This window comes from Macaca thibetana, chromosome 12 (genome assembly GCF_024542745.1).
Source record: "Macaca thibetana thibetana isolate TM-01 chromosome 12, ASM2454274v1, whole genome shotgun sequence".
Lineage (NCBI taxonomy): Eukaryota > Metazoa > Chordata > Mammalia > Primates > Cercopithecidae > Macaca > Macaca thibetana.
Genome location: NC_065589.1, coordinates 19,850,728 through 19,877,815, shown reverse-complemented (window position 1 = coordinate 19,877,815; position 27,088 = coordinate 19,850,728). Strand labels below are relative to the sequence as shown.

General features: G+C 41.7%; 1 protein-coding gene across 1 annotated transcript in view; it reads right to left on the bottom strand.

The window, feature by feature from the left end:
• The window catches only part of FARSB (phenylalanyl-tRNA synthetase subunit beta), an 896,824-nt gene that overhangs the window by 180,663 nt on the left and 689,073 nt on the right, over window positions 1-27,088 (bottom strand). The gene's annotated exons all lie outside the window — the stretch shown is intronic.

The following is a 27,088-nucleotide window of genomic DNA, read 5'->3' as shown; positions in this document are numbered from 1 at the left end:
CACAAACACACAGACACAAGTGCACACATACGGCTTCTCTTTCCTCCCACATCCCCTTTTAACACAACCTCTACTTAGTCTAAAATTGACAAAGAGCCATAAGAAAAACTAGGCCAGCTTCACAAAACACTGCATTGTTTTTGGGAAACAGGGAAAAATAGCACGCTTGTTAGCTTTAATCTGATGTGTATTTGCATGTGCTGCCGTTTCAATTCTTACAATACTTTTGAGGCATTAAAATTCCTACATTTCTATACGATAAAATCAGAATTTCATATCAGTTTCATTACAAAGGTCCACTGACGTGCTAGATTTTTGTCTGACAAATACGACTTCAAAGTTTACCACAATCACCTGAAACAACCAGTTAACGAAAATGTTTTACACCAGAATTCCTTTTGGGAAAGCTGATTATTTACTGGAAATATTTTGCTAAGTTACTTGAGCTGGGAGGGTGAGATCTCAAGGACATGATTAAGTAATAATAATAAGAATAGTAGTGAACAAATGGAGCCTGAATCCTGCTAAACAGGAGCTCACTTGTTCCACTGTGCTGAGTTGATTTTGTGTGTGCCCGTTTGGGAGTGACAGCAAGGGAAAGCAGACTGTCCCTGCATAACACAGAGAGGAGACCTGGCTAGCCTGGCACTGCCGAAGAAAGGAGAGAGAGAAACAATTCTCGGTCATGGTGTGTCCGGAATTGGTGGATTCTTGGTCTCGCTGACTTCAAGAACGAAGTCGTGAACCTTCCCAGAGAGTGTTACAGTGTTAAAGATGGTGTGTCTGGAGTTTGTTCCCTCTGATGTTCGGACATGTCCGGAGTTTCCTCCTTCTGGTGGGTACATGGTCTCGCTGACTTCAGCAGTAAAGCTGCAGACCTTCCCAGTGAGACCTTCGTAGCTCATAAAGGCAGCATGGACCCAAAGAGTGCGCAGCAGCCAGATTTATTGCAAAGAGCGAAAGAACAAAGCTTCCGCACCCTGGAAGGTTACCCGAGCGGGTTGTCGCTGCTGGCTCAGGTGGCCTGCTCCCACTCCCTTATTTGGCCCCACCCACATCCTGCTGATTGGTCCATTTTACAGAGAGCTGATTGGTCCATTTTACAGAGTGCCGATTGGTCCGTTTTACAGAGTGCTGATTGGTGTGCTTACAAACCTTTAGCTAGACACAGAGTGCTGATTGGTGCATTTACAATCCTTTAGCTAGACAGAAAAGTTCTCCAAGTCCGCACCTGACCCAGAAGCCCAGCCATCTTCACCTCGAAATGGTACATCTGAAAGCAGATTGAATTGCAATATCTAGTATTTTGCTATAGGGTATGATTGTAAATCCCTGGGTGAGGGTCTTTCATCGCTGCCACTGTTGACATTTTGGGCCATGTAACTCTTGATGATGGGGCTGTCTTGTGCACTGTAGGATGTAGGATGTATAGCAGCATTCCTGGCCACAAAACCAGGTGCCAGTGGCATCTTCCTCCTGCCCCCAGCTATGAGAACCAAAAATGTCTCCAGACATTGCCAAATGTCCTTTGGGCAGCAAAATCATCCCTGGTAGAGAACCGCTGGTAAAGTCTAATTTGCTTTTTTTTAAAAAAAGTCAACAGCTGCCAAGATGAATGCTTTTATAATAGGAAACAGGACGTAACCATAGGCTTATTGTACTGAGACACTCTTGTACTAATGTTGTAGACATGTGCCATGCCCATACACGTTCAAGTTTCAAATAAATGTCCGACACGTATTGCGAAGACGAGAGGAACCAAGAGTTTGATCTTCTGCAAATTCCTAGTTCCCCTGTGCTCCCATCAACCTTGAATTTGCCTTTATTATAGCACTTTACCTTATACCTTCACTCCTGCATATATGTGTCTGTTTCCTTTGTGGCCTGCAGCTTTTTTATCTCCACTGCCCAATACAATTTTAAAACTATTCTAAGCCTGAAGTCACAAAGTGGCAGCCCACAGAGACTTAAAGCCATGTTTTATTTAGGCATATTAAACCTCGAGAATGTTCATATTCAAATACAGATTTACTAGCCGGGCGCCGTGGCTCACGCCTGTAATCCCAGCACTTTGGGAGGCCAAGGCGGGCGGATCACGAGGTTAGGAGATCAAGACCATCCTGGCTAACACAGTGAAACCCCGTCTCTACTAAAAATACAAAAACAAAAAGTTAGCCGGGCGTGGTGGCGGGCACCTGTAGTCCCAGCTACTCGGGAGGCTGAGGCAGGAGAATGGCGTGAACCCGGGAGGCAGAGCTTGTAGTGAGCCAAGATCACGCCACTGCACTCCAGCCTGGGCGACAGAGTGAGACTCTGTCTCAAAAAAAAAAAAAAAAGAAAAGAAAAGAAAAAGAAAAAATACAGACTTACAACTTTTATAAAAGAATCAGAAGATGGCCAACAACTGACTAGTGTTGACATGTGCCACAATTCCTGGAGCTGAGAATTAGCTTCCTCTTTGGAAGAGTGACACACCAGTTTGCGGAGTTACCTCTCTCTTCTTGGTATTGTCCCAGTCCCTTGTATTATGTTTCCTGCCTGGCCCCAGAAATTATGTAAATTTTCAATGCTTATAATAAGTACCTCTTAAATGTTTAGAATAATTGGGCACTTTTGCCAGCACTTTGGGAAGGCTGAGGCAGCAGGATCATTTGAGCCCAGGAGTTCCAGACCAGCCTGGGCAACATGGTGAGCCCCGTCTCTGCAACAAATTTAAAAATTAGCCAGCTATAGTGTCTCATGCCTATAGTCCCAGCTACTTGGGAGGCTAAAGTGAGAGGATCACTTGAGCTCAGGAATTTAAGGCACCAGTGAGCTGTGATCAAGCTACTGCACTCCAGCCTGAGAGACAGAACGAGACCCCGTCTCAAAATAAAATAAAGCCTATTTAAAAGAGAGTGGGAAAAGCAGTTTGGCTCAGGTAGAAAGCCCAATTATAAACATAGAATGCTGCAGTGACCACCATGTTACTGTGTGCAATTGATTTTTTTTTCTTGTATTTAGTCATAATGAGACCGAGTTAAAAAAAAAAAAAAGGGGGGGGGGTGGTTTCCAGGGAATACAACAGCTTCAAAAGAGATGGACAGAGAGGCAAAGCTTAAATTAAGAATCGCAATTAGGACACCTATACCAAAACCCCATCAGTACATCACCATCATCAAAGACCAGAGGCAGATAAAACCACAAAGATGGGGAAAAAGCAGGGCAGAAAAGCTGGAAATTCAAAAAATAAGAGTGCATCTCCCCCGGCAAAGGAGCGCAGCTCATCGCCAGCAACGGATCAAAGCTGGACGGAGAATGACTTTGACGAGATGAGAGAAGAAGGCTTCAGTCCATCAAATTTCTCAGAGCTAAAGGAGGAATTACGTACCCAGCGTAAAGAAACTAAAAATCTTGAAAAAAAAGTGGAAGAATTGATGGCTAGAGTAATTAATGCAGAGAAGGTCCTAAACGAAATGAAAGAGATGAAAACCATGACACGAGAAATACGTGACAAATGCACAAGCTTCAGTAACCGACTCGATCAACTGGAAGAAAGAGTATCAGCGATTGAGGATCAAATGAATGAAATGAAGCAAGAAGAGAAACCAAAAGAACAAAGAAGAAAAAGAAATGAACAAAGCCTGCAAGAAGTATGGGATTATGTAAAAAGACCAAATCTACGTCTGATTGGGGTGCCTGAAAGTGAGGGGGAAAATGGAACCAAGTTGGAAAACACTCTTCAGGATATCATCCAGGAGAACTTCCCCAACCTAGTAGGGCAGGCCAACATTCAAATCCAGGAAATACAGAGAACGCCACAAAGATACTCCTCGAGAAGAGCAACTCCAAGACACATAATTGCCAGATTCACCAAAGTTGAAATGAAGGAAAAAATCTTAAGGGCAGCCAGAGAGAAAGGTCGGGTTACCCACAAAGGGAAGCCCATCAGACTAACAGCAGATCTCTCGGCAGAAACTCTCCAAGCCAGAAGAGAGTGGGGGCCAATATTCAACATTCTTAAAGAAAAGAATTTTAAACCCAGAATTTCATATCCAGCCAAACTAAGTTTCATAAGTGAAGGAGAAATAAAATCCTTTACAGATAAGCAAATGTTTAGAGATTTTGTCACCACTAGGCCTGCCTTACAAGAGACCCTGAAGGAAGCACTAAACATGGAAAGGAACAACTGGTACCAGCCATTGCAAAAACATGCCAAAATGTAAAGACCATCGAGGCTAGGAAGAAACTGCATCAACTAACGAGCAAAATAACCAGTTAATATAACGGCAGGATCAAGTTCACACATAACAATCTTAACCTTAAATGTAAATGGACTAAATGCTCCAATTAAAAGACACAGACTGGCAAACTGGATAAAGAGTCAAGACTCATCAGTCTGCTGTATTCAGGAGACCCATCTCACACGCAGAGACATACATAGGCTCAAAATAAAGGGATGGAGGAAGATTTACCAAGCAAATGGAGAACAAAAAAAAGCGGGGGTTGCAATACTAGTCTCTGATAAAACAGACTTTAAACCATCAAAGATCAAAAGAGACAAAGAAGGCCATTACATAATGGTAAAGGGATCAATTCAACAGGAAGAGCTAACTATCCTAAATATATATGCACCCAATACAGGAGCACCCAGATTCATAAAGCAAGTCCTTAGAGACTTACAAAGAGACTTAGACTCCCATACAATAATAATGGGAGACTTCAACACCCCACTGTCAACATTAGACAGATCAACGAGACAGAAAGTTAACAAGGATACCCAGGAATTGAACTCATCTCTGCAGCAAGCAGACCTAATAGACATCTATAGAACTCTCCACCCCAAATCAACAGAATATACATTCTTCTCAGCACCACATCGTACTTACTCCAAAATTGACCACGTAATTGGAAGTAAAGCACTCCTCAGCAAATGTACAAGAACAGAAATTATAACAAACTGTCTCTCAGACCACAGTGCAATCAAACTAGAACTCAGGACTAAGAAACTCAATCAAAACCGCTCAACTACATGGAAACTGAACAACCTGCTCCTGAATGACTACTGGGTACATAACGAAATGAAGGCAGAAATAAAGATGTTCTTTGAAACCAATGAGAACAAAGATACAACATACCAGAATCTCTGGGACACATTTAAAGCAGTGTGTAGAGGGAAATTTATAGCACTAAATGCCCACAAGAGAAAGCAGGAAAGATCTAAAATTGACACTCTAACATCGCAATTAAAAGAACTAGAGAAGCAAGAGCAAACACATTCGAAAGCTAGCAGAAGGCAAGAAATAACTAAGATCAGAGCAGAACTGAAGGAGATAGAGACACAAAAAACCCTCCAAAAAATCAATGAATCCAGGAGTTGGTTTTTTGAAAAGATCAACAAAATTGACAGACCACTAGCAAGACTAATAAAGAAGAAAAGAGAGAAGAATCAAATCGACGCAATTAAAAATGATAAAGGAGATATCACCACCGACCCCACAGAAATACAAACTACCATCAGAGAATACTATAAACACCTCTACGCAAATAAACTGGAAAATCTAGAAGAAATGGATAATTTCCTGGACACTTACACTCTTCCAAGACTAAACCAGGAAGAAGTTGAATCCCTGAATAGACCAATAGCAGGCTCTGAAATTGAGGCAATAATTAATAGCCTACCAACCAAAAAAAGTCCAGGACCAGATGGATTCACAGCTGAATTCTACCAGAGGTACAAGGAGGAGTTGGTACCATTCCTTCTGAAACTACTCCAATCAATAGAAAAAGAGGGAATCCTCCCTAACTCATTTTATGAGGCCAACATCATCCTGATACCAAAGCCTGGCAGAGACACAACAAAAAAAGAGAATTTTAGACCAATATCCCTGACGAACATCGATGCAAAAATCCTCAATAAAATACTGGCAAACCGGATTCAGCAACACATCAAAAAGCTTATCCACCATGATCAAGTGGGCTTCATCCCTGGGATGCAAGGCTGGTTCAACATTTGCAAATCAATAAACATAATCCAGCATATAAACAGAACCAAAGACAAGAACCACATGATTATCTCAATAGATGCAGAAAAGGCTTTTGACAAAATTCAACAGCCCTTCATGCTAAAAATGCTCAATAAATTCGGTATTGATGGAATGTACCTCAAAATAATAAGAGCTATTTATGACAAACCCACAGCCAATATCATACTGAATGGGCAAAAACTGGAAAAATTCCCTTTGAAAACTGGCACAAGACAGGGATGCCCTCTCTCACCACTCCTATTCAACATAGTGTTGGAAGTTCTGGCTAGGGCAATTAGGCAAGAGAAAGAAATCAAGGGTATTCAGTTAGGAAAAGAAGAAGTCAAATTGTCCCTGTTTGCAGATGACATGATTGTATATTTAGAAAACCCCATTGTCTCAGCCCAAAATCTCCTTAAGCTGATAAGCAACTTCAGCAAAGTCTCAGGATACAAAATTAATGTGCAAAAATCACAAGCATTCTTATACACCAGTAACAGACAAACAGAGAGCCAAATCAGGATGAACTTCCATTCACAATTGCTTCAAAGAGAATAAAATACCTAGGAATCCAACTTACAAGGGATGTAAAGGACCTCTTCAAGGAGAACTACAAACCACTGCTCAGTGAAATCAAAGAGGACACAAACAAATGGAAGAACATACCATGCTCATGGATAGGAAGAATCAATATCGTGAAAATGGCCATACTGCCCAAGGTAATTTATAGATTCAATGCCATCCCCATGAAGCTACCAATGAGTTTCTTCACAGAATTGGAAAAAACTGCTTTAAAGTTCATATGGAACCAAAAAAGAGCCCGCATCTCCAAGACAATCCTAAGTCAAAAGAACAAAGCTGGAGGCATCATGCTACCTGACTTCAAACTATACTACAAGGCTACAGTAACCAAAACAGCATGGTACTGGTACCAAAACAGAGATATAGACCAATGGAACAGAACAGAGTCCTCAGAAATAATACCACACATCTACAGCCATCTGATCTTTGACAAACCTGAGAGAAACAAGAAATGGGGAAAGGATTCCCTATTTAATAAATGGTGCTGGGAAAATTGGCTAGCCATAAGTAGAAAGCTGAAACTGGATCCTTTCCTTACTCCTTATACGAAAATTAATTCAAGATGGATTAGAGACTTAAATGTTAGACCTAATACCATAAAAATCCTAGAGGAAAACCTAGGTAGTACCATTCAGGACATAGGCATGGGCAAAGACTTCATGTCTAAAACACCAAAAGCAACAGCAGCAAAAGCCAAAATTGACAAATGGGATCTAATTAAACTAAAGAGCTTCTGCGTGGCAAAAGAAACTACCATCAGAGTGAACAGGCAACCTACAGAATGGGAGAAAATTTTTGCAATCTACTCATCTGACAAAGGGCTAATATCCAGAACCTACAAAAACTCAAACAAATTTACAAGAAAAAAACAAACAACCCCATCAAAAAGTGGGCAAAGGATATGAACAGACATTTCTCAAAAGAAGACATTCATACAGCCAACAGACACATGAAAAAATGCTCATCATCACTGGCCATCAGAGAAATGCAAATCAAAACCACAATGAGATACCATCTCACACCAGTTAGAATGGCGATCATTAAAAAGTCAGGAAACAACAGGTGCTGGAGAGGATGTGGAGAAATAGGAACGCTTTTACACTGTTGGTGGGATTGTAAACTAGTTCAACCATTATGGAAAACAGTATGGCGATTCCTCAAGGATCTAGAACTAGATGTACCATATGACCCAGCCATCCCATTACTGGGTATATACCCAAAGGATTATAAATTATGCTGCTATAAAGACACATGCACACGTATGTTTATTGCGGCACTATTCACAATAGCAAAGACTTGGAATCAACCCAAATGTCCATCAGTGACAGATTGGATTAAGAAAATGTGGCACATATACACCATGGAATACTATGCAGCCATAAAAAAGGATGAGTTTGTGTCCTTTGTAGGGACATGGATGCAGCTGGAAACCATCATTCTTAGCAAACTATCACAAGAACAGAAAACCAAACACCGCATGTTCTCACTCATAGGTGGGAACTGAACAATGAGATCACTTCGACTCAGGAAGGGGAACATCACACACCGGGGCCTATCATGGGGAGGGGGGAGGGGGGAGAGATTGCATTGGGAGTTATACCTGATGTAAATGACGAGTTGATGGGTGCAGCACACCAACATGGCACAAGTATACATATGTAACAAACCTGCACGTTATGCACATGTACCCTACAACTTAAAGTATAATAATAATAAATAAATTAAAAAAAAAAAAGAATCGCAATTAGCAAGGCAATTAAGGTTTGGAGGTCAACTTGTGTTGCTGTTGTTTTGCCAGACTTAGAGGTTGCAGGATCTTTTTTATTTTGGTGGCTGTGAAAAAGTCAATCTGGGTATGATTTCCAGTGCCTGGATTCCTATCTTAGTCAGGGTTCTCCAAAGGCCCAGAACTAATGGAATAGTTAGTTTGTATTTTTAGCAGAGGTGGGGTTTTAGCATGTTGGCCAGGCTGGTCTCAAACTCCTGACCTCGTGATCCGCCCGCCTCGGCCTCCCAAAGTGTTGGGATTACAGGTGTGAGCCACCACCCCTGACTGCTTTATGTTCTTACATTTGTTTTAGGTCCACAGAAAAACTGAGCAGAAAGTAGAGTGCTCCCATATATCTCCTGTCCCCCACACGCTCAGCCTCCCCCCACTATCAACACCAAACTCTTAAAATTAGATATTTCTTGTCTTTTCGAAACTCTTAAGCATTCTAGAATATCACATATTTTAGCAAGGGCAGTGTGGTGATTCCCTAACATTGCCAACTCTGTCTTTGATTATTCTGTTTCTTTCCATTCTCAGTCCTTACCCTTCTTTGTAATTTTATTTTAGAATATTTAATTGTCAAATAAAGATTGTATATATTCAAAGTGTAGAATGTGATGATTGATATACTTATATATTGTTTAATGATCACTACAATAAAATGAAGACATCCATCACCACCCGTGCTTTACATTAGATTCCTAGAACCTATTCATCTTGTAACTGAGTGTTTGTACCCTTTGACCAACATCTCCCATTTCGCCCACCCCCAATCCCTGGTAATCGTTGTTCTGCTCTCTGCTTCTATAAGTTCAACTTTTTTAGATTCCGTATGTGAGATCACACAGCATTTGTCTTTCTGCATCTGGTTTACTTCATGTGACATAATTTCTCTAGGTCCCATCCACGTTATTAGAAATGCAGAATTTCCTTCTTTTGTATGGCTGAATTATATTCCACTGTATGTATGAACCACAATTTCTTTCTCCAGTCATCCATTGATCAATACTTAGGATGAGTCTGTATCTTGGCTGTTGGGAATAGTGCCGCAATCAACATGAGCATGCAGATATCTCTTCAACTGATTTCATTTTCTTCAGCTACATAACCAGAGGTGGAGCTGCTGGATCATATACTAGTTTTATTTTTAATGTTTTGGGTAACCTCTATATTATTTTCTGGTAATGGCTGGACCAATTTACATTCCCACCAGGTGCTTTCTTTTCTCCATATCCTCACCAAAACTTATCCCTTGTCTTTTTTGGAAATAACCAACCTAACTTGCGTGGTATTATATCTCATTGTGGTTTTGATTTGCATATTTCCAATGATTAGTCATGTTGAGCATTTTTCATATATCCATTGACTATAAGTTTTCTTTGCAAAATGTCCATTCAGGACCTTTGCACATTTTTAAATCAGATTATTTATTTCTTCATTTATTTGTTATTGAGTTGTGTGAGTTCTTTATATCTTTTGGATATTGACCCCTTATTGGATATACGGTTTTCAAATATTTTCTCCCATTGTATTGTTAGCTGCCTCTTCCTTTTTTTTGATTGTTGTGCAGAAGTTTTTAGTTTGATGTAGTCCTACTTGTTTATTTTTGCTTTTGTTGCTTGTGCTCTTGGCATCACAGCCAAAAACAAAAACAAACAAACAACAACAACAACAACAACAACAAAACATTGCTAAGACCAATACAAAGAGCTTTTTGGCTATGTTTTCTGTAAGGAATTTTATGGTTTTAGATCTTATATGTAATTCTTAAATTTATTTCAAGTTAATTTTTGAATATGTTATAAAACAAGGATCCAATTGTATTATCTTGCATGTAGATATTTGGTTTTCCCAACATCATTTGTTGAAGAGCATTTCCTTTCCCCATTGCATGTTCTTGGTGCTTTTGTAAAAAATTAGTTGACTATATTTGCATAGGTTTATTTATGGGCTTATTATTCTGTTCCATTGTTCTATGTGTTTATTTTTATGCATGTACCATACTGTTTTCACTACTATAGCTTTGTAACATAGTTTGAAATCAGCACATGTCTCCAGCTTTGTTCTTTCTCAAAATTGTTTTGGCTATTCAGGGTCTTTTGTGGTTCCATGAGAATTTTAGAATTGTTTTTTCTACTTATGTGAAAAATGTCATTGGAATTGTGATAAAAATTGCACTGAAAGCCCTTAACCTTCTTGTATTTTTTTAAAATAAAATTTAAGCTTTTTTTTTTTTTTTTTTTTTTTTTTTTTTTTTTTTTGAGATAGGGTGTCGCTCTGTGGCCCAGGCTGGAGGGAATACAGTGGTGCCATCATAGCTCATTGCAGACTGCAATTCATGGATTCAGGCCATCTTCCCACCTCAGCCTCTTAAGTAGTTGGGACTACAGGTACATTCATCTATACCTAGCTGTTTATTTTATCTTTTGTAGAGAAAGGGTTTTACTATGTTGCCCAGACTGGTCTCAAACTCCTGGCTTCAAGTGATCCTCCTGCCTTGGCCTTTCAAAGTGTTGGGATTACAGGCATGAGCCACCACGCCACCCCTTACCCTTCTTATGAAGGCAGGCAAAAGGACCCACAGGGCTCTGTGCACTGGGGCTAGTCTTTATCAGGGACTTTTATGAATCAGAGAGTGAAGGAAGGTCGATTTTCATCAAAAAATTGAAGCATATCACAGCCTTCTGTTTTAGTTAAAAAAAAAGTCACTTATAAGAAAAATTAAAGCTAAAAGTAAATTTTGGAGCCATGTTAATAGCTGATATGGTAAATTGCTGCAAATAGCAGTTCCTTTGTAAAAGTCAGAGAAGTTACAGGAAAATATAGATAAAATAATAGCATTTGGGTTTCTTACAATATGTATGGCTTAAGGCTTTTGAGCTTTCCTTTAATAAGAATCAGGTCCACAGCTGCTGCTTTTGTTAATGCCATAATTTTGTAGGGAACTCATAATTTACTGGTTACCCACTATATGCAAGGCACTGTGGGATGCACATGTCAAAGAGCATGCCTACATTTCTTCAGCAAGGAGCCACTGTGATCAGTACTCTGCTGGATGTTTTCTTCTTTCTTTCTTTCTTTCTTTTTTTTTTTTTTTTTTTTTTTGAGACAGTGTTTCATTCCTGTTGCCCAGGCTGGAGTGCAGTGACATGATCTCAGCTCACTGCAACCTCCACCTCCTGGGTTCAAGCGATTCTCCTGCCTCAGCCTCCCAAGTAGCTGGGATTACAGGCATGTGCCACCACGCCCTGCTAATTTTTGTGTTTTTAGTAGAGACGGGGTTTCACCACATTGGCCAGGCTGGTCTCGACCTCCTGACCTCAGGTGATCTGCCCGCCTTGGCCTCCCAAAGTGCTAGGATTGCAGGTGTGAGCCACCATGTGGGCCTCTTATTTAGTTCTAAATTAAGTACTTAGTACATTTAGTACTAACTTTATTTTATTTTATTTTATTTTATTTTATTTTATTTATTTTTTGAGACAGGATCTTGCTCTGTTGCCCAGGCTAGAGTGCAGTGGCATGATCTTGGCTCACTGTAACCTCCGCCCCCTAGGTTCAAGTGATTCTCCTGCCTCAGCCTCCTGAGTGGCTGGAAATACAGGCGTGTGCCACCATGCCCAGCTAATTTTTGTATTTTTGGTAGAGATAGGGTTTCACCATGTTGGCCCAGCTGGTCTCAAACTCCTGGCCTCAACTGATCCACTCGCCTCGGCCTCCCAAAGTGCTGAGATTACAGGTGTGAGCCACTGTGCCTGGCCAAATACTAAGTTAATTTTAATAAGCCCTCAATACTGACATAGCACCTAAACTTAGCAATTTACGGCCCAGTTCAGGTTTAGCTTTGTCTTGTTAAAAGAAAAACTTCAGCAGAATTAAATTTAAAGCAGTTTAATTGAGCAATGACCTCGCAAAGCAGGCAGCCCCCAGAATCACAGCAGATTCAGGTAGGCTCCAGCACAGCCACGTGGTGGAAGAAGATTTATAGACAAAAAAAAGGAATAGACATACCGAAGTTGGAAGTGAGGTTCAGAAACAATGGGATTGGGTGTAGCTCAAATAAGGTGTTTGCCTTATTCTAATACAGTTTGAACACTAGGCAGTGAGCGGTTGGAGCATGGCTGCTGGGATTGGTCAACATTCAGTGATCGTTACAGGCACATACTCCTAAATGAGATTTTCAGTCTTGTCTATCTATTACATTAGGTTGCAGTTCATCTACAAGGACTCAAATATAGAACTACAGAGTCCTTCTCAGGTCATATTTAGTTTGCTTTAACAGTCTCTTCTCTTAAACATGCCTTGCACTGTGTGTTATTAATTTGGGTTAATTGTATGGCCAAGGTGGCTTGTCATCATGAGTCTGATGAAGAGGAATTTTACCCATTTAACAGTTGAGGAAAGTGAGGTTCAGAAACTCAGAAAGGTTTTTACTTTTTTAGGCTTGCCTAAAAATGGTATGACTTTGACTTAGGCAGAATTTAAACCCAGATCTCTTTGGCTCCAAAGCCTTCGCCATGGTCTGGGTCTGAGTATTTGTGGTCCCCCCAAAATTCCTATGTTGAAACCCAATCCCCAGGGTGACAGTATTAGGTGGTGTGGCCTTTGGGAAGTGATTAGGGCACGAAGGCAGAGTCCTCATTAATGAGATTAGGGTTCTTTTAAAAGAGGCCTCAGTGGGCTCCCTTAACGTTTCACCATGTGAGGACACAGCTAGAAGGCGCCACCCCGAGCCTGAGATAGGCCCTCACCAGACACTGAATCTGCCCCTTTGGTCTTGGACTTCTCAACCTCCAGAACCGTGAGAAATAAATTTGTGTTATTTAAAAGGTACCCAGTTTATGGTATTTTATGACAGCAGCCCAAGTGGACAAAGGCAGCCTTTTCTCATTTCAGCTCATTACAAGATCTCTTTAACAAAGAAATACATTTGTTAACATGTTTTCCTACGTACAATCATATGTTTTAGATTTGTTTAAAGAAATGTTTAGTGGGCTCCATCTCCCTACCCCGCAGTCAATCCTGTTTCTCCCCCTGCTGCCAGTACTGCAAAAGTAAACAGGATCCTCTGAGGTTCTGCTGTCTGAGACGGCAGCCGCAAGCCACATGCGGTCTATTGAGCCCTGGAAATGTATGTAGCTCGAATTGAGATGTGCTGTAAAATGCTCATAGGATTTCAAAAACTTGGTAAGTAAAAGAGAACGTAAAATATCTCATTCATAAAGTTTGTATATTGATTATGTGTTGAAATGATAATACTATGACTCTATGGGACAAAATAAAACAGGAATTCCAATTCATTTCATCTGTTTCTTTTTACTTGTTTGATAGAATGACTAGAAAGTTTAAAATAATCCATGCCGCTCACATTCTATTCCAAAGGATAGGTCTTCTCTAAGACACAGGCTGTACTTAGAGCTTCTCCTTTGTTGCTTTCCTCGTAGATTAAGTTGCTATTATTGGGAGTTTAGGGAGGATTTGCGAGAAGGAGGGCTGACAGCTTCTCAGCAGGCCTGGCGTTAGAGGAGACCCTAATGCTGAGGACTTAACTAGGCTAATCTGCTTGAGCTGGAATTTAGTGGCCTCTGTCATTAATAGAGTTAAGCTCTTTAGCGAGCTTTGGCCTTTGAAAACACTACCTGTCTTTTTGGATTATATCTTAAGGAATGTAAGAAAGAAGGGGTGCGCAATAGTCAAAGAACAAAACAAAACCTATTCTCTGTTTTGTCAAAGGATGGTGCAAGTTCGATGTTTCTAAATTTGTCTTGAGTTTACCTGGGTGTCAGGCCAAGAGCTATTTCGTTGCTTGCCTTCATTTATAAAGGAAATGCCTATGACTGTGTAACTGTAGTCCTTTCTTTTTATACTGCAGTTGAAAGGGATGGAAAAGTACATTTGCTTTGGAGAGGCTGACAGAAAGAAGCCCTGCAGGGAATATCACATTACCTCTTCCAGCTGAGAAAAAGACGGCTGGCCCAAGATGGGATTTCAGCCCTGTTGTTAAATAAGCAAACAATCTAATCATGCCATAGAACAATAATAAAATGAAAGTGGATAGATCAATCCAGGTCAACTCCCCACATTCAGCAGCTGGAGATACAGAGGCCCAGGGAGGCTGAGCCAGTTGAGGTCACTGAACTCCACCGCAGGAGCAGCCTGTATCTGTAGGTGGTAGGGTTGGGACACAGCTTCACAGATAATCAGTTCAGGGCTCTCAAACTGCTGTGTACATTAGAATCACCTGGAGACTGTTAAAATCCCCAAGCCCAAAACCGTCCTCCAGACCAATGAAGTCATCAGTGGCTGGAAAGTTTCCCAGGTGATTCCAAATTGCAGCCAAGTTTGAGAACCACTGATCTAGGTCATTTCCCTTGTTTCTGCAGATACTGGAACCTAGAGAAGATGAGAGAATTTTGCTCAAGTTCCTAGAGCTAGCAAGTGTCTGAGAGGGCACAAACCTTTTCTTTCCTGACTCTCAATTTTGTCCTTTCCTTTTTCTGCTTTCTCAGTTCACTATTTTTTTGTTTTTAGAGACACCATTTAGCTTTTGTCACCCAGGCTGGAGTGCCATGGTGTAGTCTCGGCTCACTGCAACCTTCACTTCCCAGGTTCAAACGATTCTCCTGCCTCAGTCTCCCATGTAGCTGGGATTATGGGCGCCTGCCACCATGCCCAGCTAATTTTTGTATTTTTAGTAGTCACAGGGTTTCACCATGTTGGCCAGGCTGGTCTCGAACTCCTGACCTCAGGAGACTCACCTGCCTTGGCCTCCCAAAGCACTGGGATTACAGGCCACCGCGCCTGGCCTCAGTTCACTATTCTTACATGACATCACTTTGCCTTCCTCAGATATGTCCTTCTTTCAGATCTTTGCAGAGCCATCTCTTCCTCATTTGCATCTCGGCTTCCATGCAACATTTCTTGAGAAAGGGTGCCCTGACCACCCGTACCACCTCCCATATCAGAGCATCACTGTTTTCCTTTTGGGCACTTATCTCTGTCCAACATCATCCCATATGTTGTCTGCCTTCTCCATTAGACCACATCTTGTTGGCCAGGGTCATAGTTCTCTTGCCAGCTCCTGCAATTGTCCCTGGCCGGTTGTAGTGGTCAGTAAATGTGAAATAAAAGAATGTTGAATGGACTTTTAATAGTGACATTCTCCTAGACCTTTGCCTTCTAAGGGTATAATTTCAAGGGAAATGTACTTCCTATTACGTAAGTTGGAGAAAATATTATTTAATTTTGGAAAACGTATTTTCCAGCTCAACTCTTCCAAATCACATCTGTTCCATCATGTGAGGCTCATCTGGGTGGACAATCTGAATTTACATCAGCTGAAAAACTCCTAGGCTATTTAAAGAGACAACATTTTATCATGATCCAAAAATGGACTTTGATTAGACAATGGAGTGTGATTGGAATAAGAAAGTGTCACGTGACTAAATGGAACCATTTGCTGCCAAAGAAGATCAAATTATAATTGCTCTTCTTACAGTTGGATGAATTAACAATGTGGCAATTAAAGAAAGCTTTCCAGGTGAATAATATTACATACATAAATTAACCAGGGCTGCAGGCTACACAATGATGGCCTTCAGCGTATTTGTGGGCCCTCATATTCATGAATTCTATAAAACAGCCTAAAGGGATCCTAGGAATACTCAGGGGCCACAGTCAATTCTCAAATGCATTAATGGAAAGCTACAATAAACATGACCCCCATCCCATTCAATGGGGTGAATATATGTGGGGTTTAGATCCTGGTTACTCAAAAGTGTTAGTTACTCCTAGAGCAGCAGCATCAGCATCACCTTGAAGCCTTTTACACAGACAAAATCTCCAGGACCGCGCTCCTGGCCTACTGAGCCAGAACCTGCACTTTAACAAGATCCCCAGGGAATTCATATGCATGCACATTTGAGAAGAATCGGTCTAGATTTAGACTCTAGATCTCTGGACAAGTGGTTCTCAGTTGAAGGTGGGGCATGATTTTGACCCCAAGTGACATCTGGTGATGGCTGGAGACCTTTGATCGTCACAATTGGGAATGGGCATGAAAGAGGGTGGAGGGTGGATGTTACTGGCATCTAGTAGGTAGAAGCCAGTGATGCTGCTCAATATCCTGCAATATACAAGACAGTCCCCCACCATAAAAGAATTACGCAGCGTGAAAAGCCAGTCATACTGAAGCTGAGAACCCCTGCTCTAGACCTATAGACTCTGTTGTTTTAAATACTAACATTATGGGCAAAGCCCAGCAGCTCAAGTCTGTAATCCCAGCACTTTGGGAGGCCAAAGTGGGAGGATCACTTGAGGCCAGGAATTCAAAGCCAGCCTGGGCAACACAGCAACACCCCGTCTCTACAAAAAATTTAAAAATCAGCTAGGTGTGGTGGCACACACTTGTAGTCCCGACAACTTGAGAGGCTGATGCAGGAGGATGACTTGAGCCCAGTAGTTCGAGGCTGCAGTGAGCCAAGATTGCTCCATTGCCCTCCAGCCTGGGCAACAGAGTGACAGCCTGTCTCCATTAAGCAAATTATAGACTATAAGCATTGGCCAATGAGAACTAAATGCAGTATCCATACAACTGAAACTTGAAAGATGAAATCATGTGAAAATCAGTAATAACTCAATAGCCATGCACATAACTGATTAATGGCAAAAAAGAAAATCTATCTTGAGAAGCTAAGGGTTTAATAGCAAAGATTTTTTTCTTTCTTTTTTTTTTTGAGATGTCTCACTCTGTCTCCCAGGCTGGAGCGTAGTGGCATGATCGTAGCTCACTGCAGACTTGAACTCCCGGGTTTAAGTGAAATTCCTCCGCCCTAGCCTCCTGAGTAGCTGGGACTAAAGGTGTGAGCTATCACACCCAGCTGCAAAGATTTTTTTAAAAATAAACTAGCCGGGCGCGGTGGCTCAAGCCTGTAATCCCAGCACTTTGGGAGGCCGAGACGGGCGGATAACAAGGTCAGGAGATCGAGACCATCCTGGCTAACATGGTGAAACCCCGTCTCTACTAAAAATACAAAAAAAAACTAGCCGGGCAAGGTGGCGGGCGCCTGTAGTCCCAGCTACTCGGGAGGCTGAGGCAGGAGAATGGCGTAAACCCGGGAGGCGGAGCTTGCAGTGAGCTGAGATCCGGCCACTGCACTCCAGCCTGGGCGACAGAGCGAGACTCCGTCTCAAAAAAAAAAAAAAAAATAAAATAAATAAATAAATAAAATAAATAAATAAATAAATAAACTAAACCCAATGTCATCAACCTCATCCTACTCGTCTCCTCCTGTCCTCTCTGCACCTTGTTCCGGTCACAACATTGCTTCCTGCTTCCTGTAAACCTCCACGCCTTTGTGCAGTGTTTTCTTTGCCTGGAATGTCCTTTCCCCTCTCCTTCATCTGGCATATTTCTACCTCTTCTAGCCCCAAAATGTCATTGGCTGCTGCCCTTCTCAGCACTGCCCCTTTCCCTCCTGGCCTCATTCCTCCCCTCTCAGCCTCCAGCATGTCTCACTATTGCACACACATTCCTGGGTGTCCATGTCTGGCCATATCCGCCCTTTGCTTAAGAGCCTGCCCTGGGGGAATTACTAAGGCTGAATCCCACTCCAGAGTCTCTGTTCTTTGGTCTGGGTGAGGCCTGGGCGTTTGTATTTTCAAGCACCTAAGCCAGCATTAAGAACCACTGTTCTCAGATAGAGGCCAATCTGTTCAACTCAGGGAACTCTGAGGCTGCCCTAACCAGAGTCTCTATTTCAGAATCATTTCTCACCCTCAGCATCTTGACCTCTTTACTTCCTAGCCATATTCCCAAATGCTCCATTCACTGCACAAAACCAAAAGAACAACTGCGATAATTTTCCTCATTAAATAACTTAAGTCAATTTGTTTAAATTTTGGAAAAGACAGGGAATGATGAAGCTGAAACTGATTCATCACTAATCCCAGAGCCAAGGGGTAACCACTGGCATATTTTAGTATTTCCTATCAGTACTGTCCTGGGGCATAGTCATCTATAAAGTCACACCCTGTCCTGCAGATGTGCCTCTCTTCATATGACTACTCCTCCTTGGAATGCCTGCCCCCACCTCCATCCCTTAGCAAGCTACTAGAAAGTCCTCCACGCCTTCACTCTAAGCATCTTTTTCGACATACTTTCCTGACTAATCTCAGGCAGATGGAATGTCTTCTCTCATATCTTCATTTCTATAGGACTGTATATACACCTTGATTTTGGTGCTGATTACAAGCTGATGGTCATTTTCTCCTGCAGGACTATGAGATCTATGAGTGTAGGGATTCATGAATTTTTCTCATGCATGCTTTTTGGTTTGCATTTTAATCCCTGATGCATAGCACAGTGCCTGCCTGGAAGACAGATGTAGTCAATGTTTATTGAATGTTGAATTTGCTTCTGCAATTGAATTAGAGAATAAGATATGCTCCTTGGTGAAGCTATTCTAGAGGGTGGCAGTTCAGCAATTGCTATGGCATATATATATATATATATATTTTTTTTTTTTTTTTTTTTTTTTTTTTTTTTGAGACAGAGTCTCACTCTGTCACCCAGGCTGGACTGCAGTGGCATGATCTCAGCTCACTACAAGCTCCGCCTCCTGGGTTCATGCCATTCTCTTGCCTAGCCTCCCGAGTAGCTGGGACCACAGGTACCTGCCACCACGCCCACCTAATTTTTTTGTATTTTTAGTAGAGACGGGGTTTCACCATGTTAGCCAGGATGGTCTCTATCTCCTGACCTCGTGATGCACCCATCTCGGCCTCCCAAAGTGCTAGGATTACAGGCGTGAGCCACCATGCCTGGCCGGCCTATATATATTTTTTAATTTGGCTTTCTTCCTTTTTATGCTTAACATTATTGACCAGGCACAGTGGCTCATGTCTCTGATCTTTAGCACTTTGGAGCTGAGGTGGGAGGATTGCTTGAGCCTAGGAGTTTGAGACTGGTCAACATAGTGAGATCCCATCTCTACAATTTTTTTTTTTAAATTAACCAGGCATGGTGACACATGCCTATAGTCCTAGCTACTTGGGAGGCTGAGGTGGGAGGGTCGCTTGACCCCAAGTGGTCAAGGCTGCAGTGAGCTATGACTGCACTATTGCATTCCAGCCTGGGTGACAGAGTGAGACCCTGTCTCCCCACCCCCCAAAAAAATTCACCGTTCTTTGCTTTTGTGTGACTAAACAATTCTATTTTGATTGAAACCAAAATGATAGCAAACAGGCATAGTGAGTTTTCTCTTTTATTCATGTGTTTTAGAATTAGGCTATATGAGAGATGGGTGGATGGAGTTAAGGGGGCATGAGAGCAGCAGCTTTGCCCTTTAACAACAAGAACAAGGGCCAGGCATTGTGGCTCACACCTGTAATGCCAGCACTTTGGCAGGCTAAGATGGGCAGATCGCTTAAGCCAGGAGTTCAAGATCAGCCTGGGTAACATGGTGAAACCCTGTCTCTACTAAAAATACAAAAATTAGCTGGGTGTAGTGGCAGGTACCTGTAATCCCAGCTACTCAGAAGGCTGAGGCATGAGAATTGCTTGAACCTGGGAGGCAGAGGTTGTGGTGAGCTGAGATCGCACCATTGCACTCTAGCCTGGGTAATAGAGCAAGACTCTGTCTCAAGAAACAAACACCTCTCAAAAACCCCAAGAACATATAGCTAGGGCCCTCCCAAGCCCCAGAGAGGACCTTTGAACTCTTTGTACTGAATAGACTTGGCTTTACCTGGGAATGATGCTTTACTCAGAGTAAGCTTCTGTCTTAAAGGGGCTCCAACATTCACAGCAGACACACCACAGAGGAACAAGAGGAGGACATATGAACTCTTGCATTAACAGTAATGTCATTAGTCCATTCTCAGGCTGCTATAAAGAACTGCCTGAGACTGGGTAATTTATAAAGGAAAGAGGTTTAATCGACTCACAGCTCCTCATGGCTGGGGAGGCCTCAGGAAACTTACAATCATGATGGAAGGGGAAGCAGACACATCCTTCTTCATATGATGGCAGGAAGGAGAAGTGCTGAGCAAAGGAGGAAAAGCCCCTTATAAAACCATCAGATCTCATGAGAACTCAGTCACAATTACAAGAACAGGAGCATAGGGGTAATCGCCCCCATGATTCAATTACTTCCCACTGGGTCCCTCCCATGACACATGGGGATTATGGGAACTACAATTCAAGACGAGATTTGGGTGAGGACACAGCCAAACCATATCAGTTACTTTGTTCACAACTACCACAGTTATATGCATTTTCCCATATATTATCTAGGGTGTAAAGATCCCAAATAGCAATAGTTAAAATCAGTAGATTCTACATGAAAAATATCTACTATTTGAAATAAAATATTTAGTCGACCTAAATTGTTAATATTCTTACTTTCTTAAAAGGCTGGCCAGGTATAGTGGCTCATAACTGTAATCCCAGCGCTTTGGAAGGCTGAGGCAGGAGGATAGCTTGAGGCCAAGAAGTCCAGACAAGCCTAGGCAACATAGCGAGACTCTATCTGTACAGATAAAAATTAGCCAACATTGGCCGGGTGTGGTGGCTCACACCTGTAATCCCAGCACTTTGGGAGGCTGAGGCAGGCGGATCACAAGGTCAGGGGATCAAGACCATCCTGGCTAACATGGTGAAACCCCGTCTCTACTAAAAATACAAAAAAATTAGCCGGGTGTGGTGGCGGGCGCCTGTGGTCCCAGCTACTCGGGAGGCTGAGGCAGGGGAATGGCACAAACCTGGGAGGCGGAGCTTTCAATGAGCAGTGATTGCGCCACTGCGCTCCAGCCTGACCGACAGAGCCAGACTCCGTCTCAAAAAAAAAAAAAAAAAAAAAAAAAAAAAAAAAAAAAAAATTAGCCAACATTGGCTAGTCTTAAAGATAGAGTCTCACTATCCCTACAAAAAGAGACTTGCTGGGTGACACAGTGAGACCAGCGAGACTCTTTTTTTTTTTTTTTTTTTTTTTTTTTTTGAGACAGGTTCTTGCTCTATTGCCCAGACTGGAGTGCAGTGGCACAATCTAGGCTTACAGCAGCCTTGACCTCCTGGGCTCACGCGATTCTCCCGGCTCAGCCTCCCAAGTAGCTGGAACTACAAGCATGTGTCACCAAGCCCAGCTAATTTTTTTGTACTTTTTATAGAGATGGGGATTCACCATATTGCCCAGGCTGGTATTAAGCTCCTGAACTCAAGCAATCTGCCTACCTTGGCTTCCTAAAATGATGGGATTACAAGCATGAGCCACTGAGCCTGGCCATGATTCTGTCTTTTAAAAAAAAGAGATTAATTAAATTAAATAAATAAAAGGCAAATGTTACCATGCCAGGGAAGTACAAAAGTAATTCAGAGTTTCAGAAAAGAAAAAGAAAAAAGCTAAATTCTAAGCAAGGTAATGTCCTTACATAAACTAATTATTGTTGTTGACAATTAAGATAGCAAGACTGCCCCCTAAATCCTCCCTGCCATCTTCCATTACATTTTATTATCACAAAAACTCTCTTCAGTCATTGTGTTAGAACTGCTTGCAATTGTGTCCTGGCAATTTGTTGGCTCACAGGGGACTGGGATTAAAAAAAAAAAAACAATGAGCCGTTTCAATTGCATTTCAACAAAAAATGGGACACTGCTGTTTGCAGCTTCCTCCAAGCCGAACTTCAAGGGACAAAATTAGGTTAATATTCGAACACGGGCTGATGCTGACTAGTTTGTTCTGCTAGGCCCGGCCATTGGAGGAGTCTATGCTAGAAGAAGGGTCCTTCCAGACCAAGTTCGTTTCTAGAACTTTTGAGGAAACTAGCTTTCGAGTCAGACCCCTTCAGTATGATCTTGGGTAAGTTATTTCACCTTTCTGAGCCTCGGGTTTTTTGTTAAAATAAGGCATAATGACACAAGCTCATGCCAAGGGTATCTTGGGATTAAGTGAGATCTGACGTAAAAGCACTTAGCACAATGTCTGCACAGTGTGATCTCAGTAAATGGTGGCAATTATGATAGGTCCACATTATATCCATTGTAATACATTTATAGATGTCCTGGGTATCCTGAGTCAGGTCTGAATCTTTTCAGAATTCATGGATCCCCTGGAGGAGCTAAGAGCTTGCCCAGAGGTAGACCTGGTTGACTCCTTTTTCAGGTCTGGACTTCGAGTTCCAAAGAAACTCAGAAACAGGTAGAAAACAAAAGATTAAAGAAATCTTTTCGTTGGTTCTCTGGAGCTAAGTCATGGGATTTTACCCTCTAGAGACAGTAGCCTTCTTTAATAATCTAGGTGTTATTCTGGGATTACTTAGAATGAATTCTCCTAAATCTTTAAAGACCCCAAATAAAGTCTTTAGTATGTTTTCTACTGAGCCTGATTGACTGAAGATTTTGATGGAGAATATTATTCCTAATGCTACACCAGAGGTACTCAAAATAGTAGTGACTCAGAGTGTGGCAGCTCACATCTGTAATCCCAGCATTTTGGAAAGCCAAGGCAGGAGGATCACTTGAGCCCAGGAATGGAGACCAGCCTGGACAACATAGGGATACATGTCTCTATAAAAAAGAGATATTTTTCTTTTATATACAAAAAAAAAAAAAAAAAAAAAAAAAAAAAAAAAACAACAGGATACCTTGTCCCTATAAAAAATTAAAAAAAAAAAATTAGCCAGGTGTGGTGGTACACACCTGTAGTCCCAGCTACTCATGAGGCCGAAGCAGAAAGATCAGTTGAACCTGGGAGGTCGAGGCTTCAGTGAGCCGTGATTGCACCACTGCCCTCCAGCCTGGGCAACGGAGCAAGACCCTGTCTCCAAAAAATAAATAAATAAACAAATAAAAAGAAAAGAAAAATACTAAAATTAAAAAAACTAGTAGTGACTAAGACAAGATGAAATTTCATCTCACTCTCATATAGTAGTCACATAAGTGTCCAGGGCTGGCATGGTGGCTCCATAATCATTAGTAGCCCTAGGCTCCTCTGATCTTACTGCTTTTCTGTCTGTAACGTGTGACTTTCATCTCTTGGTCCAAGATGGCTGCTCCAGCTCCCACAATCCCAAGCAATGGGAATGGGGAGGGGAGGGAAATGCAGAGTGAGGCTATAACCCTTTCCTTTTAGGGCAAAACTTGAAAGTTCCCCCCAACACTTATTTTCATTCCATTGCCTGAACTTAGTCACACACCCACACCTGCTTACAAAGAATACTGAGAAATGTGATCATGATTTGGGATGGGCATGTACCCAGCTAAAAACTGGAGATTCTGTTAGTATGTGAGAGAAGGGAAAGATAGAAAGACAAAGACAACAATCTTTGTCAACATTCACCATCCATGCAAACCCCCTGCTGTCAGGGATGAATGAGGATCATCTCTCATGACAAAAGCTTCACTAGCTCACACACTTTCGGTGACTTTTTCCTGATTGTATTTTCTATATTCAAAAACTCTTCTGGCTGAAAAACAGCGGCCATCCCAGTCATTGACTACCACATATGTTTGAAGGGTTTTTTCTACATTAAAATCTTTTTAAGGCTGGGTGCAGTGGCTCATGCCTGAATTCCAGCACTTTGGGAGGCTGAGGCTGGAGGATTGCTTGAGCCCAGGAGCTTGAGACCAACCTGGGCAACATAGTGAGACCTTTTTTTTTTATCAAAAGAAAAAAAAAATCTTAAAAAAATGGTTGTGAAAGTAAAATATAGAAAAAATTTAATATAAAAAAGAAAGCTTCTCTATAGTCTCATCCATCCAGAGGTAAAACTGAAAACTGTTAGCATTTTGGTGTATACTTTTCAAGTGATTTTATATTATTTCTCTTTATACATATGTAATATATATATAGAATTATACCATATGAGCTATTTTAAAATTTCAGTTGCTTAATATGTCAATTACATGTTTTCATTCCATCAGCTATTCTTTCTTTTTTTTTTTTTTTTTTAAGAGACAGAGTTTTAGGGACTTGCTCTGTTGCCTAGGCTAGAGTACAGAGGCACAATTATAGCTCACTGCAGACTTCAACTTCTGGGCTCAAGCAATCTTCTTTCCTTGGCCTCCCAAAACACTGAAATTTGCAGACATCAGGTATTCTACAGCGTCATTTTTCCTGATTTGTAAGGTATCATTTGTAAGGTATCATTGGCCAATTTTAAGTGAAAAGTTTGATGACTTTGGGTAATGGTATACAATCTTGAGACCATCATCATAACAAGATAAAGAACAGTTCCCAATTTAAAAAAGTTATCTGCGGCCGGGCGCAGAGGATCATACTTGTAATCCCAGCACCTTGGGAGGTCAACGTGGGCAGATCAGGAGGTCAGGAGTTCCAGACCAGTCTGGCCAACATGGTGAAGCCCTATCTCTACTAAAAATACAAAAATTAGCCAGGTATGGTGGCGCACACCTGTAATCCTAGCTACTCAGGAGGCTGAGGCAGGAGAATTGCTTGAACCTGGAAGGCGGAGGTTGCAGTGAGCTGAGATCTCACCACTGCACTCCAGCCTGGGTGACAGAGTGAGACTCTGTCTCAGAAAAGAAAAAAATAAATAAAAAAGAAGAAGTGCATTTTTAAATAAGGGCTCCCAAATTTATCTCACTGAAGTATGCCTATTGATGTGTGAAAACTTCTGAACATATTTTCATAATGTGTTGCCTCTTTTATTTAATTGTTGTATTTATTATAAAAGAGACAGGGTCTTGAACTCCTGGTCTCAAGCAATTCTCCTGCCTGGGCCTCCCAGAGTGCTGGGATTATAGGTGTTATAGCCACTGTACCAGCAGATTGCCTCTTTTAAAAGACTCTTTATAAAAGGTAAATGAAAAGCTTAAGTGATAAGGAAAATTGAATCTGCTAATTTTTGGCTTAGTTACTGTCCTGTTCTAAAGGTTAAAGAAAGCTGTCCTAGGAATTTGTATATAAAAAGTGTTTATAAAAGGTAGGCCCTCAGGTTAAGTAGATTTGTTTGTTTTTCAGAGCTGCCCATGCTGCGTTCACACAGAGAATGCCTTTTTCACCATATTCCTTGATGGGTTCCCTGCTAAACTCAGTCATTTTAACTAAAAAATAGAAGCTACATTTTTCTTTTTCTTTTTTTTTTTTTTGGAGACTGAGTCTTTCTTTCACCCAGGCTGGAGTGCAGTGGTGCCATCTCGGCTCACGGCAACCTCTGCCTCCCAGGTTCAAGCGATTTTCCTGCCTTAGCCTCCCAAGTAGCTGGGATCACAGGTGTGCACCACCAAACCAAGTTCAATTTTTTTTTTTTTGTTTAGTAGAGAAAGGGTTTCACTATGTTGGCCAGGCTGGTCTTGAACTCCTGACTTCAGGTGATCCACCCACCTTGGCCTCTCACAGTGCTGGGATTACAGGCATGAGCCACTGTGCCCGGCCAGAAGCTAAATTTTTTTTTTTTTTTTTAGACGGAGTCTCACTCTGTCGCAAGGCTGGAGTGCAGTGGCGCAATCTCGGCTCACTGCAACCTCCACCTCCCAGGTTCAAGCAATTCCCCTGCCTCAGCCTCCTGAGTAGCTGGGACTATAGGCACACACCACCACGCCCAGCTAATTTTTGTATTTTTAGTAGAGATGAAGTTTCACCATGTTGGCCAGGATGGTATCAATCTCCTGACCTCGTGATCCGCCCGCCTCGACCTCCCAAAGTGCTGGGATTACAGGCGTGAACCACCCGTCCGGCCAGAAGCTAAATTTTTAAAAAATAAACCTACAGCCTTAAACCAGATGTATCTCCAAAATATACCTTTCTGGCATTTAGCTGGCTATTTTTAAAGACTTTTGTTAAAAAGATTTCTATCCATAAAGGAAATCTCCTTTTGTAAGGATGTCTGCCTCTGTGCATGTGGAAAAAGGAGAGGGCTGAGACAAGTCTTACCTTGGTTTAGGTGCTTCTCCTGGCCAACGTGTCTCGAAATTGAGCTTTCACCTATACTCTCTGGGTTTGGGCAAATGATGGTACAATATTTAGGCCTGAAGTCTGGCTTTCTGCTTTTTGTTGTTGTTGTTGTTGTTGTTTGTTTTTGTTGTTGTTTTTGTTGGTTTGTTTGCTTTCTGTTTTTCTGAGATGGAGTCTCGCTCAGCTACCCAGGCTGGAGTGCCGCGGTGTGATAGCAGCTCACTGCAACCACCTTCTCTCCGGTTCGATTCTGCCGTCTCACGTCTCAGCCTCCCGAGTAGCTGGGATTACAGGCACCCACCATCACGCCCAGTTAATTTTTGTATTTTAGTAGAGACAGGGTTTCACCATATTGGCCAGGCTGGTTTTGAACTTCTGACCTCAGTTGAACCCCGCCCCCACGTCGGCCTCCCAAAGTGCTGTGATTACAGGCATGAACCACCGCACCTGGCCACACTTTCTGCTTTTGAGATGTATGAATAAATTTTTTCTGCCTTGTTTCACCTAGAAGCGATCCAGTTGAGGGTGCAGATTTAAGGCTGCTTAGTTGACAATTGTTTAGGGCAGTGAAACAGTTAATTGGAAAACTGATGGTCAAAAAAAGAAGAAATGTATTAAAATTTAGAACAGAAGAAACAAATACAACAACTACAAAATGAGAATAAAATTACTGAGGTTATAAAATACAGATTTAACAAGTTTTTTGTAAACTAGGACTAATGAATGGCACTAATGACTTATTGACCCAATATCAGAAAATACTCTTTAAATGTCCGAAGTCCCTTGGAAATGTAAATCTTGTCTGAAATGCTAACATCCAG